The following is a 13,820-nucleotide window of genomic DNA, read 5'->3' as shown; positions in this document are numbered from 1 at the left end:
GAGTAAAGACAGCATCTCCTAGGCCCTGGGAGCTGGGAATTTGATGTATCAGCAGCAGCTTTGTTTCTAGAATATGTTGAATGTACTTAAAAAAAAATAAACAAAAACTTTTAGAGATAATTCACATACTATAACATTCACACTTTTAAAGTATACAATCGAATGGATTTTAGTATATTCACAAGTTTATGCAACTATCACCGCTATCTAATCCAGAGCAGTTTTATCACCCCTAAAGTAAGTCCCACACCCATTAGCAGTCAGTCTCCATTCCCCTCTTCCTCAACTCCTAGCAGCCACTAATCTACTTCTGTCTCTATGGACTTGCCTATTCTGGACATCTCATATAAATGGAATCATATAACATGTGGCCTTCTGTTTGGTTTCTTTCAATTAGTATATAATTTTAGCTCTTATGTTCAGATCTTTGATCCATCTTGAGTTAACTTCTGTATACAGTGTGAGGTAGGGAGCCCAATTTCTTCTCTGTACGTGGGTGTCCGGTCGTGAGTACTCTTCTAGTTGAATGTATTCAGTGTGGGAGTGACATTCTTCCGTAAGCAATTCTAATACAAGAGGCAGAAGTGGCAGCCCAAGCTCAGAAGTACTTTCTCGTAACATAATGTGAAGTCTGTATTACCAGACAGACCTCACCCTCAGGCAGCACCAAAGTTCCAGGAATGCTGAAGACAAAAGGGCAAGTGAAACTAAAGTAGTTTAATAACTTGGATGGAAAAGATAGGCACTGCGAATAATTCTTGCTGAGTGGGTTCCCATGATTTCAAATTTCTAATCTTTGTAAGTAGGCAGCAATATCTGAAATGCACTCTGAGAAATGTGATAGTTTAGAGAGATCACGGAAATGGCGAATGAGTAGTGCCCTCGTTAACATTTTGCTGGGAGATTTCACCCGATTTATTTTGAATTCACAGTTTGTGGATTCTGGATAACAGACATTAACTGACTGCATGTAAAGATGCTGAACCAAGCGTTTTTCCATCTACTTTACTCCCCTCAGATGCTGAATTTTTGTTATATGGCCTTTAGCAACTCTTAGAATGGATTCTCACTATTGCCTGTAGGAACTGTTGATAGACGCTGGGGATCATCTTGTTTCCTCAATTTGGAGGTTTTGGAGCCAGGGCTGTAATAATCTTGTGCGTCACATGAAGTCTTCAGGATCTTAGAAAGGGGATTGTGATATTGTGATCAACAATGAGAAATACATATTTGGTCTTTGTCCTGGTCCTGGCACAGAGAGCTTAAAACTCTTGGACTGTCCTAAGAGATGAGAAGGAGAAAGGTGTCTTTTGTTATGTTAATGATATGAAAAGTACCTAGGGATGGGGGTTGATTGCCAGTGGAACTAACCACGTGATTAGAGAAGTAGAACCTTCAATTCCACTACCCCCCCCTCTGAAAAATCTGGAGATTGAATTCAACTATCAATGGCTGATGATTTAATCCATCATGTCTCTGTAATGCAGCCTCCATAAAAACCCAAAAGGATGGGGTTCAGAGAGCTTCCTGGTTGGTGAGCACATAGAGATTTGGGGAGAATGGTACCCCAGTAGGGCATGGAAATTCCTAATCCTTTCCTCTAGCTTGTCTTATGCATCTCTCCTATCTGGCTGTTCCTGAATTAAATCCTTTAATATGCTTTGTGATAAACTGGTCATCTACCGAGTAAACAGGTTTACTGAGTTTTGTGAGCTGCTCTAGCAAATTAATCGAACCCAAGAACGGGGTCATGGGAACCTCTGATTTATAGCCAGTCCGTCAGAGTCATAGGTAACAACCTGGACTTATAATTGGCATCTGAAGTGTAGGACGGTCTTGTGGGACTGTGTCCTTTACCTGTGTAGTCCGATACTATCTCCGGGTAAGTGTCAGACAATTGAGTTGAATTATAGGACACCCAGCTGGTGTCAGAGAATTGCTTGGTGGTGTGGAAAAACTTACATCAGAATAGGGTTCAGCATCTGAGGGATGCATACAGAGAACTGGCGCTGAACTGAATGCCACTTTTAATGCCAAGAAGGAACTACATCCATTCCAAGGAGAAACAACCCAGGATGGAGCTGCTGCAGGAACAATAACTTTACTGAGGCATCAAGAACTCCTTTACCTGACAGATGAAAGGATACTTAATTAAGGAGGACGTATTTTGAACTTTAAGAATTTCAGACTTAGGACCATTAACTCACTTGATCAAGAAAAACTGACTTTTAACTTTAATGCCTTTGGACTTTAACTCGCAAAAACTTCTACTCACAAGGGCAAGATAATTTGATTTGGACTTCAATATAAAATGAAATACTTCTGAATTTTAATATGATAATGGGAGGGTATGTATATTAAAATCTGTCATCTCTACGTTGTTGACATTTTATTATTGGAGTATCTATATTTTCATGTTGTCACTTAATCTCATCGCTGACTCTCTCATATGTTATGTCAGACAATGTGCCTGGACATTATTTAGGGCCAAAAATAAAATAGTGAATGGGTTTTCAGCTTTGGGTGCAGAAGAAATTTGAAGTTAATTTACTTACTGTATCATTCAAACTCATTTTTTGAGCATTCTGAGGGGAAAATCAATATTGATCCCCAGTGGTCTCAGGAGGATACCTAAAAGAGAATGCTGTGGGAATAACTTCATGAAGGACTCTTCTGATAGATACCTATTATCACCCCGGTTGATAGCCACCCCCGGCTCCCATCCCCAACTGACCATATACTTCATGGTTAAGCCCAATGTGTTAAGGGAAAAAACGCAAAGTTAGGGAATTTTTTGGAGAAATACTTCTCTCCTATTCCAGATGTTTTTCTCCATATGGGGAGACTTCATATAGTATAATTCTTGCCCCCTTTCTCCCCTTTTGCTGATTCCACAGGGAAGGACCCAGGCTTCTCACTGTAGGGTGCTTGGTTTTTCAAAAGCGACATCCAAAAAGTAAGCATTCTAAGTACGTCAGGGAGAAGCTGTAAGGCTTATGATAAAGTAGCCTCAGTGGTCCAAGTACGTCATGTCTGTTATATTCTGTTCCTTAAACAAGTCACTAAAGCCAGCTTGGTTTCCAGGGGAGGGGAGTTAGTTTGTACCTTTTGATGTGTGAAACAATAGGTTTGTCCGTGCAAGGTAGGATTGATGGTGGCCTTCTCTGGAGATTATCTGCTATACACGTTATACGTTTTCCCATCCTTTTACTTTCAACCTGTCTGTGCTTCATAATTAAAATATGTTTCTTAGGAACAGCATGAAGTTGGGTCTGGATTTTTTTAATCCAAACTAATAATTTCTGCCACTTAATATATATGTTTATTTCATTTACATATAATTATTAGTATAATTGCATTTAAGTCTCCCATGTTATTGTTTGTTTTATATTTAATCCATTTGTTCTTTGTTCTACTTTTTCTCCTTTCCTGTTTTCTCTTGAGCGAATTGCACTTGTTTTAGTATCCCATTTTCTTTTATGTATTATCTTCATAAGTCTTTGTGTTAAACTTGTTTTTAGTAATTGCTTTGGAGTGTACAATATGGATTATTAAACTGTCATCTCCTTTATTTTTTATATTTTATTTTTCTGGCCACACCACGTGGCATCTTAGTTCCCCCCAACTAACCCGTGCCCCCTGCATTAGAAGCACGGAGTCTTAACCACTGGACCGCCAGGGAAATCCCTGTCATCTTCTTTAATGAACAGCATGAGTACCTTAAAATAGAATAATTCCCCCAATCTCCTTCCACATTTTGTCGTCTTGTCACTTTATACTTTACCACGATGTATATTATAAATACCGTAACCGATGTTTGTATTTTTGTTTTAGTCAAAAATTTTTAAAAGAATAATGCGTTTATATGTAAATATAATCTAGAATATCATATAAAGAAATCATATAGGTGTGTATAATACATATTGTATAAAACACATATGTATGTGTGTGAATACACGCAAATCTGTGACGGATGGATGGATAGATATAGACACCATCTCAAGGTGCCTGTCTCTCAGATCTCCTCTACTCCTTCTCTTTAGGTCTACTCCCAAGCACTGAGTGAAGGCCCATGGAAAAGACATGGTGAGTGAGTGGAGACTTGCTTTGTGGCTGGCTGAGGGTTCTTTGAATTGCAATCCATTGTGCTTCCCACATGAGGCTATTAAAAGGTCATTAGAATTTTGACTAGTGAGTCTATGGTGGATCCCTCCTCCTGCTGCAGCTGTGCGAGGTATGAGACTAGCGCTCAGTCCTTTTTTTTTTTTTTTTTTTCTCCTGGAAAGTGTTCCTCACTCTCTGGAGTATAGGTTATTTGGGTTTCTTTGTGTCTGCTTCTGACGGATTTTTAAAAACTATGATTTTGCAGGTTTTCCAGCCTTCTGTTGTTGTTAGGGTTTTGTTCCTTTCTACATATGAATTAAAGCAGAATTTTCCAAATTCCTTAGAATTAAGAGAATTCACATTTAGGTTTCCTTCAACCTCAAAGGCTTTTTTACTCTTACTCTTGAATTTGTCTAATTCACGTATATCGCTCAAGTTTCAACTTCAATGTCCTTTCCTTATGAGAGACTTCCTCTAATAATCCTTTTATTTCTCTTCTAATTGTAAATCATTATCTTTGCGAGATTCTCAGTAGTTGTCATAGTGATGGGGCTAATACTCTGTGATTAATGTAGCTGTTGTATCAGAAAATAGGAACAGGACTTCCCTGGTGGCTCAGTGGTTAAGAATCCGTCTGCCAATGCAGAGGACACGGGTTCGATCTCTGGTCCGGAAAGATCCCACATGCAGTGGAGCAACTAAGCCCATGCACCACAACTACTGAGCCTGTGCTCTAGAGCCCTTGAGCCACAACTACTGAGCCCACGTGCCACAACTACTGAAGACTGCGCGCCTAGAGCCCGTGCTCTGCTACAAGAGAAGCCTGTGCACCTCAACGAAGGGTAGCTCCCGCTCGCTGCAACTAGAGAAAGCCTGCATGCAGCAACGAAGACCCAACACAGCCAAAAATAAATAAATAAATTTATATTAAAAAAACCCAACCTTCTTCTCTCTTAAAAAAAAAAAAAAGGAAGAAAGAAAAGAAAAGAAAATAGGAACAGATAGGGGGAGAGGGGATTTTCTGGATAGTAGCTGTGTTTTTGTCTGCCTTGCATTCTATTTGATGTCTTTAACTGTCAGTGGCCCCCATTCCTTTGGACAGATGCTTCTCGCATCTGAGACTTGAGGGACTGTTATTGCACAGTACCTCCCAGTCACACCTCTTTTCTATTCTGGGTGGGCAAGTGATGGAGGCTGAGCCAACCTGAGAACCCTAGTCCTAGTACCAACATCAGTATTATTCAATACTCCTTAGGTGCAAGGCACAGTCTCCCAACTTAAGCTTAGTCAATAGAGGCAATTCATTTGTTTATGTCATCGAAAAGTACAAGAAGTTTGTTTCAAAAATTGAATCGCAAGCATTTTTTCAACATGTGGGTTTCATTTAGTAATGAAAATGATGAATGTTAACTTTCTACTCATGTATTATTTTAGATGTTATATTATCTAATAGGTTCTTATAGGCATGATAGGTCAATGGCTCTTGTTTCATTACTAAGTCTTTAATGACTGCTCAATATTCTGCAGTTATACAGTAAACTGCTGTATACCTTCTTTGGGGGGATAGTACCTTATATGCTAAGTGGGAAATACCAGAACCTCTGCAGCTCATTAAAAAAATCCGATGATTATGGAGAAAGCATATCTGTGACAACAATAATTTCTTTTATTAATTTCAAATGATCTAGTTTTAGGGATTCAGCGTCAACAGAATGCAACCTGTAGTGGGATTTTTCTACCTTCCTTTCTCTTTTTCTCCCTTCTCCCTTCTTGAGCTCCCTTCTGTTTTCTCTCCCTTATTTCTCTCTCTTTCCTTTGCTTTCTTCTCATCCACCTCTTCCCTCATTTCCATTCCTCTTTATTACATATACCCCATGTCACTTTTATTAGGATGCATATAAAGGAGACAATAAAACTCAATAAAATGGCAATTTACTAGGACGGTGTAGGCCGATGAAGAATCTCTGAAATGTTATAGCTTCTTCTGAGGGTGGGCCAGTTTCTCTTCAAGTCATTTAGTGGAAGAGAATTTCCCAGGATGAAGATATGGCTAAGCCGGATAGGCTCTGGGACAGGGTTACTGCCTCTCCAGGGTTCTCCAGTTGGTGGGTTGTGATGATAAAACCAGCTCTGAGTACAGGAGATTTTCATTTGATGAGTGGTCTGAACATCAAACTTAGTGGTTATAAAATATTTGCTGCTGAAAGCCACAGAGCATTGATAAACAGATCCTGGACAGCTGAGTTATTGCAATCTACTTAACATGAGGAGAACAAATTATGAGTCAAATGTTCCTGTTTAATAACCCTACTCAGGCAGAGGGCTGCTCAAGGCTGGCGTTAACCCTGCATGCACTGTGTCTGGCCAAGATCCCAGCAAGGGCTGTGCAGGATGGAAGCGATTCAGGTGGGTTTGCCATTAGGTACTAAGGGTACACAGAGAGGAAATTTTAAAAGGCCCATCTGGTAAAGGAAATAAACAATTTGTAAAACTGCTGTATGATATCGAATACACTACCAAGACCCCTTCTGTGGTTTACATTTCATCTTCCTTATATTACACGTGTTTAGGCTTATTAAATCTTGGCTTCAGCATAATACTGTATGCTTTTATGCTGTTGGGGGAAGGGAAGGAATATTTGTCTGTTCTCTATTAGTCATTTGAACCTAGGTCAGTCAACTTGGCCCAAGTGCTATAAATACTCTGGTTGAAATCTGACTCCTTTTCTGTACTTTCAAGATTATGCCTTTCTTTAACGTAGCCAGAAAGGAACGGCTTCATCTCACTCATGGGAAACAGACTTGAAATACGTTTCTTGTGAGCATTGTTTTAAAAAGGAAATGAATTTAAAATAGTGTTTGTTTCTTAACCGGCTCCCAAGCATGCACTCGGGGGTATGTGTGGAAGGTACATATGTACGGAGGGTGAGTGAACAGTGCTGTGAGTGGGCAGTGAGCCAGCGGGGGGTGCTGCCCTTGACCCGAATGTTGTCCTGAGCGTTTTGCTTAATCAGGGCTCCGGGGTGGTATTTGAGCCTTAGCCAAGTTGAGGCATCACATCTCTGTCCTGCATCTCCACTTCATTCACTAGCACCCCACACGCCCACGTGCAGCTCCTCCAGCAAAAACACACACGTATACGTGTGCGTGCACACACGTGTACTCCAGACTGAGGCTCCGACCGCTTGGGAAGCTTTTACTCCTCCAAGCCATTTTCATTCTTTCCTTGACCCCCAGGGCTGAAATCACTGCTGGAGATCTACCTGCAGAATCCACACACTCTGCTGGAAAAGAATTAGAAGTAAAGGTATGCAAAATACATGCTTAAAAAAAGTGCACAGAACCAAAGTAAGCCCCACAGTATTTTTCTCTCTATTGGCATACTCCCAAATTGGTTTGCCTGAGTCAAGAATTTCCTTAAATGAAATGCTCTGTGCTAGGAAGGCTTTTAAGACCTCTTCACCTTAAAGTGCAAACCTAGAAAGCAAAGTCTCGATTTGGCATGCCACTTAAAACATGATTAGTGGAGCATATCGGCAGGCTAGAAATAGCTGCATTTGTGAACCTCATGTTCTCTAGCTCTTGACTGCCAGCCAAGCCCCAAGTCAATCCCAAAGAATGAAAAATAAGATAATAATGAGAAAATGGACTTTTCAAGCCAAACCCCGAGAAAGCATCTTAGTCTCCGTAAGCTGACTTTGGGCCACATAAAACAAGAAATGGTGACTCTGTCCTGTCTTTAAACAATTTGCTGTGTCACTACACACACACCCTCCCTTCTCTTTAGGTCTTGGTTTCCTTTTTCGTAAACTGGGGACCAATTTTGCTAACTTTCTCCTTTGGAATATAATGCGTTCTTAGGTCTAAATACCTGGTGCTTCCCATCTGCTGGGATATTTTGAGGGGGAAGGTTTTTCAGAAGTGCCAGATATTAAACTTAAGTCCCGTTCTGAGTTGGTGTAAGGCACGCTTGATTTTTTTTCCTTCCCGTTGAAATATGTCCTGTACCTTGCCTATGACAAGCTGTCGTAAAATGTTCAAGAGCTCTCTTTTGTTTTGAGGCCGTACTTCCTTTGGTCTGGATCTGAGCTGGGTAGCAGGCAAGCGGACCCACTTTTAACTTCTCCCTACAGAGCCGGGTGGGCGTTTACTGCCTCTGTTTGTTATGGAGAATCAGCCATAAATCAGGGCTCATTTTCCATTTTCTCCTTACTGATGGAATTGCTGGAGGAAAACAACTTGTCTCTCAGGCTCTTGGAGCCCTGCAGGATGAAAGCTGCATACAATAAAAGTTGTTTTGACAGAAAACTGACCCAAAATGACAATGGACAGAGAGAGGATGACGAAAGGGAGGGGGAGAGAGGGGACACGCTTTTCTGTTTTGAACCAAGGCGTGCTCTCTTTTTTCTTTGTTAAATTACTTTTTCATATGAAGGACACAAAGGGAACGGCCCCTACTGGCAGCCAGAGGCAGAAAACAAACCCTTTGAAATTTCTAATTTGTTTATAGATGGTCCTCCAGGAGCCAGCTGGAAAATAATTTTGTCTGCCAGAGACAGGGAACAGCTACCCGAGGGTGTTGTGGTGAAAAAAATGACTCTCGAGTTTTGGTCCTTGAATGTCTTATTGTTCAGCACTCAGCAGTTGTTCTGAAATTACTCATCTGGCAGAGAAAGAAAATGAAAGAAAAATCCCTCCACTACTCTCTGGCCTGAGTCTCTAGGAACGTTAGCTTCTAAAAAAATGTTTTTTGATTTGGTTTTATACTGTGTGTCAATTAATTGTCGAGTTACACAAAAGTTTGTGAAATCCTGTCTGCTAATATGTCTTTTCCTCTCTGAGGAGGATTATTTTTGTGGCTACTTCCCAGATCAGTCACTTCGCCCAGTTCAGGCGACACTGTTTTCCCTCTGTGATGTGCTAACAGTTGAGCTCCTTTTCTAGATAATACCACAGAGTCTATAGACCTCTCATGGGCAAACCTAATCTGAGGGTGTTTCAGGATGCGGATAAGACATAGGTTTGGAGATAGTCAGGGATCTCTGTTCTTGAACATAAGTGGGTTTCTAGAAGTTTCCCCCTCAGTTTTGTTGTTTATGAAATCTAGGATCCTATGGGCTAGGATCACCTTTCCTGCCTTTATGGTGATGTGGAGATACCCTCACACCTGGTATAGGGCAGCAGCAATGTTTTCACAGAAACTGAGATCACTGACTTGGAGGAGAAGGCCTCAAACAGTCCTTTTATCCTATAGATTAGGAAACTGAGACCCAATGACTTGATTGAAGGAGGCATAGCTCTTTAGGGCAGACTTATGGTTAGAACTCACGTCTCAACTGTCAGCCTACAGCTGCTTCCACTATTTCTTCCATTCTCATGGCTTTGGCGATGGAAGTAATTTTAGGTAATATGTCAATTATACATGAATCTCTTTAAATCCATAGATTTGACCCCTCCCTGTAATCCCAGGAGAGGCCTAACTATTTGCCATCTGAAGCTGAAAGAGTAAACTAAGTGGGTCTGTGCTCTTACCTGCCTCTTTTTGACTTTGTCCGGGGTGGTGAAAACTACTGAAATCACAGTAGCAGGAGAATGGTACAACCACGACTTTAAGATCTCCAACTTCTTCTGGGCTCTTAGTGTTTCCTGATTATCCTTCTCTGCTTGCCTAACGTGCTCTTTTCTTCTCAAGCCTTCATTCTCCTTCAACGTGTTATCCATCCCCCCAATTTCCTGATGGTTGTCAGTCGATGACCCCACTCCGTGTTTTACAGAGAAAATGGAAGCTGTACACAAAGGTCTCCTTCAGACTCCTGTCTCTACACCCCGACACTTAACACCTCTACCCATCTTGCTCCCCTTCATATTTCTGTGAAATATGTACCATTTCTCGTAAATAAATGTTCCGTCTCTACTGAATTCTTTGTTCTTGTTCTTTGTGCTTGTTTCAGCGTGCCCAGTCTAGTCACTGTGCTCTTACTTTCTTGGATCCTTAAATTTATTCTGTTTGGTGATTCTTTCCGATGTATGCTTAAGCCACTCCCACTGACCCTGTATCTCCTTTGGCTCCTGATTTACCTTTCTCTTTTCTTTCACAGCAAATCTTCCTGAAATAAGAAGTCTGCATTACTGCTTCCATTTTTTACTACCCACTTATTCTGCAACCTAAAGTATCTGGGTTTTACCTCTGTTACCCTTCAGAATCTACCCTTACAGGTCCCAAGAGATGAGCTTGTGGCAAAATTCATTGGATATACACTTCCTAGGCATAATCATATTTAACCCATGGGCAGCATTTGACACCAGTGGTAACTTTGTTTATCTTAAAACAATCTCCTTATTGAATACATGGCATCACATACTCATGGTTTCCCCCATAACTCTCTGGCCATTTCATTTCAGATTTCTTTTCATCCTCATTTTCATCTGCCCAGGTCGTTAGTATTGGCATTGGTTAGATTTTCTCCTAAACGTATAATCCTATCCATTTCACTGTGTTTAATTTTCCACCCATATCCTGGCAACTTCCAAATCTTCATTTCCAACACATATGTCTTTTCTGAATTTCAGACCTAGTTATCCAAATGCCTACAAGACGTCTCTATTTGGGTGTTCTACAGGCATCTTCAACTCGATACAGAACAAAAGCATCCTTTGTTCCGAACCTGCTGCTCTTTCTCCCATGTTACTTATCTCAGTGAAGGGTAACATAGTTCACCCAGTTGTCCCAGCCAGTATCTTGAGATTCCTGCTTGACCCCTTTCCCTAGCACTGCTTCTCATCTAAAGTCTCTAAGCCATTTTCACACAACCCTAAATATTTCTCAGTCCCATCCAATTTCCCTCATACCTTAATCCCGGCCACTGTCTCTCTTGCTTGGATTACTCCATAGACTTCTAATTGTTCTCTTTATCTTCTGTATTGTTTCCAATTCACTTCCTATACTGCTTCGAAAGTGATATTACTAAAACAAAAATCTATCCAGGTCATTGTCTTTTTTGACTAGCTCTCCATTGCCCAGAAAAAGGCAATACTTTGACTCCTTTTATGTGAGTTACATGACCTAAACTCTACTTATCAATTCTACTTCATCTTGCCTGTTTTCCCTAAATATACTCTTTAATCTAGTAAACTTATTTTATTTCCTGCAATATGCCTTGCTTTTTCTATCTCTTTCAGTCAACAAGGGTTTACTGAGCATTTACTATATGCTAAGCACCTTCGCTGTTTTCCCTGCCTTCACTCTTTCTTTCCTTCACCCTACTTTTAATGTAGCTAACTCACTCCTTGGACTTTGCGTGAGAAGTCTTCCCTGATACCCTTCATGTTAAGGGTTTCTGCTCTATGCTTCCATGGCAGCTTAATTGTCTTCTATGGCAGTGCTTACTGCTTTCTTTATAATTGCTTGTTTAATTTCTAACCAGTCTTCCCCACTAGTTGTATGGGGATAAGGGCACAGACTGTTATCTGCATTGTTCACTACTGTGTCTCTATCGTCTAGAACAAAGGAGAGGTTTAGTAAATATTTATGGAATGAATAGATAAGTGAATATTTTAAAAGTTTGGAGACAGAATGTGCATAATATTGCTAACAGTATCACCATTCAACTGATAATAATAAGATGACAGGCTTCTCAAGGAGTTAAGAAAAGCTATGTTTAAATTTTATCCTTTCATTCTGGAGGTCTTTAGAACATTCTCAGAAAGACCTGGCATAAGGGAAGGGTAAGATGAGATAATTTGTTGACCTGGCACATTTATAAATGTCTACAGAGCACCCTAAATTAGCCCCATATTGACATAGTCCGGGGAGAGCCATGGCAGGTGATGTCATTCTTGTTCTCTTAGTCCCAGGAGCTAGAGACTCAGGGAACACTTATGTGGGCATGATTCCCATGTCTGGCCCCTCCCTCAGGTGTATGGGGGACAGAAAGAATGCAAAAGGAAAAAAGAGAAAAGTAGAAAAGGAGCACAGATAGGCAGTAATTGTAGAAGCTTTTCAAACTGTATGTTTTTAATCTTTACAGCTTAATTTCAAAGCCTACTGGGCAGTAGCATGTCCAAACTGTGATACAAGATAAATCAATATTCATGGCAAGGTTGCTAAGTGTAAGGAGGTCTTATTAGTGTAAAATCACGTAAAGGAGCAAAAATAAGGAATGACAGAAAATAACTTTATAAGAGTACAAAGTTAATGCACACAGGAACAAAGGGCCCAGGGCTAAAAGGCAAAACTTAATATTTGTGTCAGGGATAGCATGGTGATCATTAATTAGACCGATAGTACATTGCTAATGGGATCAGAGCTAGCAAAGTAGCAAAGATTCCAACATGATTATTCTACTAGGTTATTTATAATGTGTGGCTATTGTAAAAAATTCCCCAGGAAATATTCACGTATCAAATCTAATGGCAGATCAGATTTAATAAAAGCTATCCTGTTTATTGAGTTCTATCATACGTCATAAACTATGCTAAGACCTTATAAACGTTATTGGGTTTAGTCTTCATGTCAACCTTGAAGTAGATATTATTATTCCCATTTCACATACTGACTAGTCAGTGTGTCAGGTGGGAATTAGGACTCCACAGCCTGTCTTCTGCAGGGCTGTGCTATCCAGCCATTCTCCTAGTTGATGTACATTTAATTCTCGCACTAAGGATCTCAGAGCATATTTCAAACCATAAGATTCAAGTCTCGCTGAAATAAAACCCTCTAGATTGTGGAAAAGTCCTTTTCTCAATGTGTCAGATGTAGGGTGGGGGTGATGGGGTGAATGTGAGGATGAGGAAAGGGACTGAAAGTGAACTCTCTTTCCTTCCCACCCTAAGTTTGTGAGTCCCCACTTGGAGTGATTTGATGTGCTTTGATAAACCACTTGTCCTAACATGTTATCTGCAATTTATATCATCACTTCAAAAAATTGGGCAATACTACTAGAAGATCCCTGCCAGTACATCTTGAATGGATAATACTTTAAACTAGCAATTAAAAAATGCTTATTGAGAGAGCTCTATGTTTCTCATATGCAAATAGACATTGAGGCATAGTTTAAAGCAATATAAATTCTGGCAAGACATATAAACATATGTTAGACATATAAACGACAAAATAAAATACAAAGAAATAAGTACCATGCTGGATATTGTAGTGGGGGTTGATTAAGCTGGCCCTTCTATCATCCCTTCCCCTTTCTCTGGTGACACAGTATCTCCTTCTTGTAGGGAATCCATTTTGTTCATGACCCTGAGTTTATCAACCTCAAGTATGAGTCCAAGACTGAGACTTAGCCAATCAGAGAGAAAGTACTCCACTCTCTCATCTCTCACCTCATCCTGGATTCATTCAGGAACGGGCATGTGACTCAAGCCAAGCCAATCCCATTCTCTTTCTCGTGAATTTGAGTCTCAAGTGAAATGGCACAGGGTGGGGGAATTGTTTCTTTCTGGCGGCAGCACTCTGGAGAGAAGACCCATTACTCTCTACCATCAAGATTCATATAACTACCCTGTTTCAGTCCTTCTAGAGGCCTGATGGTCCAATTCCTCCTGCAAGCCTGTGAGAGACTTTAAGTTTGTCATTTAATTTCTCTTATGTAATTTTATCTTTCTTTTCTCCTTTTTTGGTTGTTGTCGTTATTTTTGATTTTTTGTTTGTCTGTTAACTAGAGCTGCTCTTGTTGCTTGTAATCAGAAGACCCTGACTGATAGAGAAAT

The sequence above is a fragment of the Phocoena phocoena genome, chromosome 3 (assembly GCF_963924675.1).
Source record: "Phocoena phocoena chromosome 3, mPhoPho1.1, whole genome shotgun sequence".
Classification (NCBI taxonomy): domain Eukaryota; kingdom Metazoa; phylum Chordata; class Mammalia; order Artiodactyla; family Phocoenidae; genus Phocoena; species Phocoena phocoena.
The sequence above is the reverse complement of the archived record's forward strand: the minus strand, read 5'-3'. Positions refer to the sequence as shown.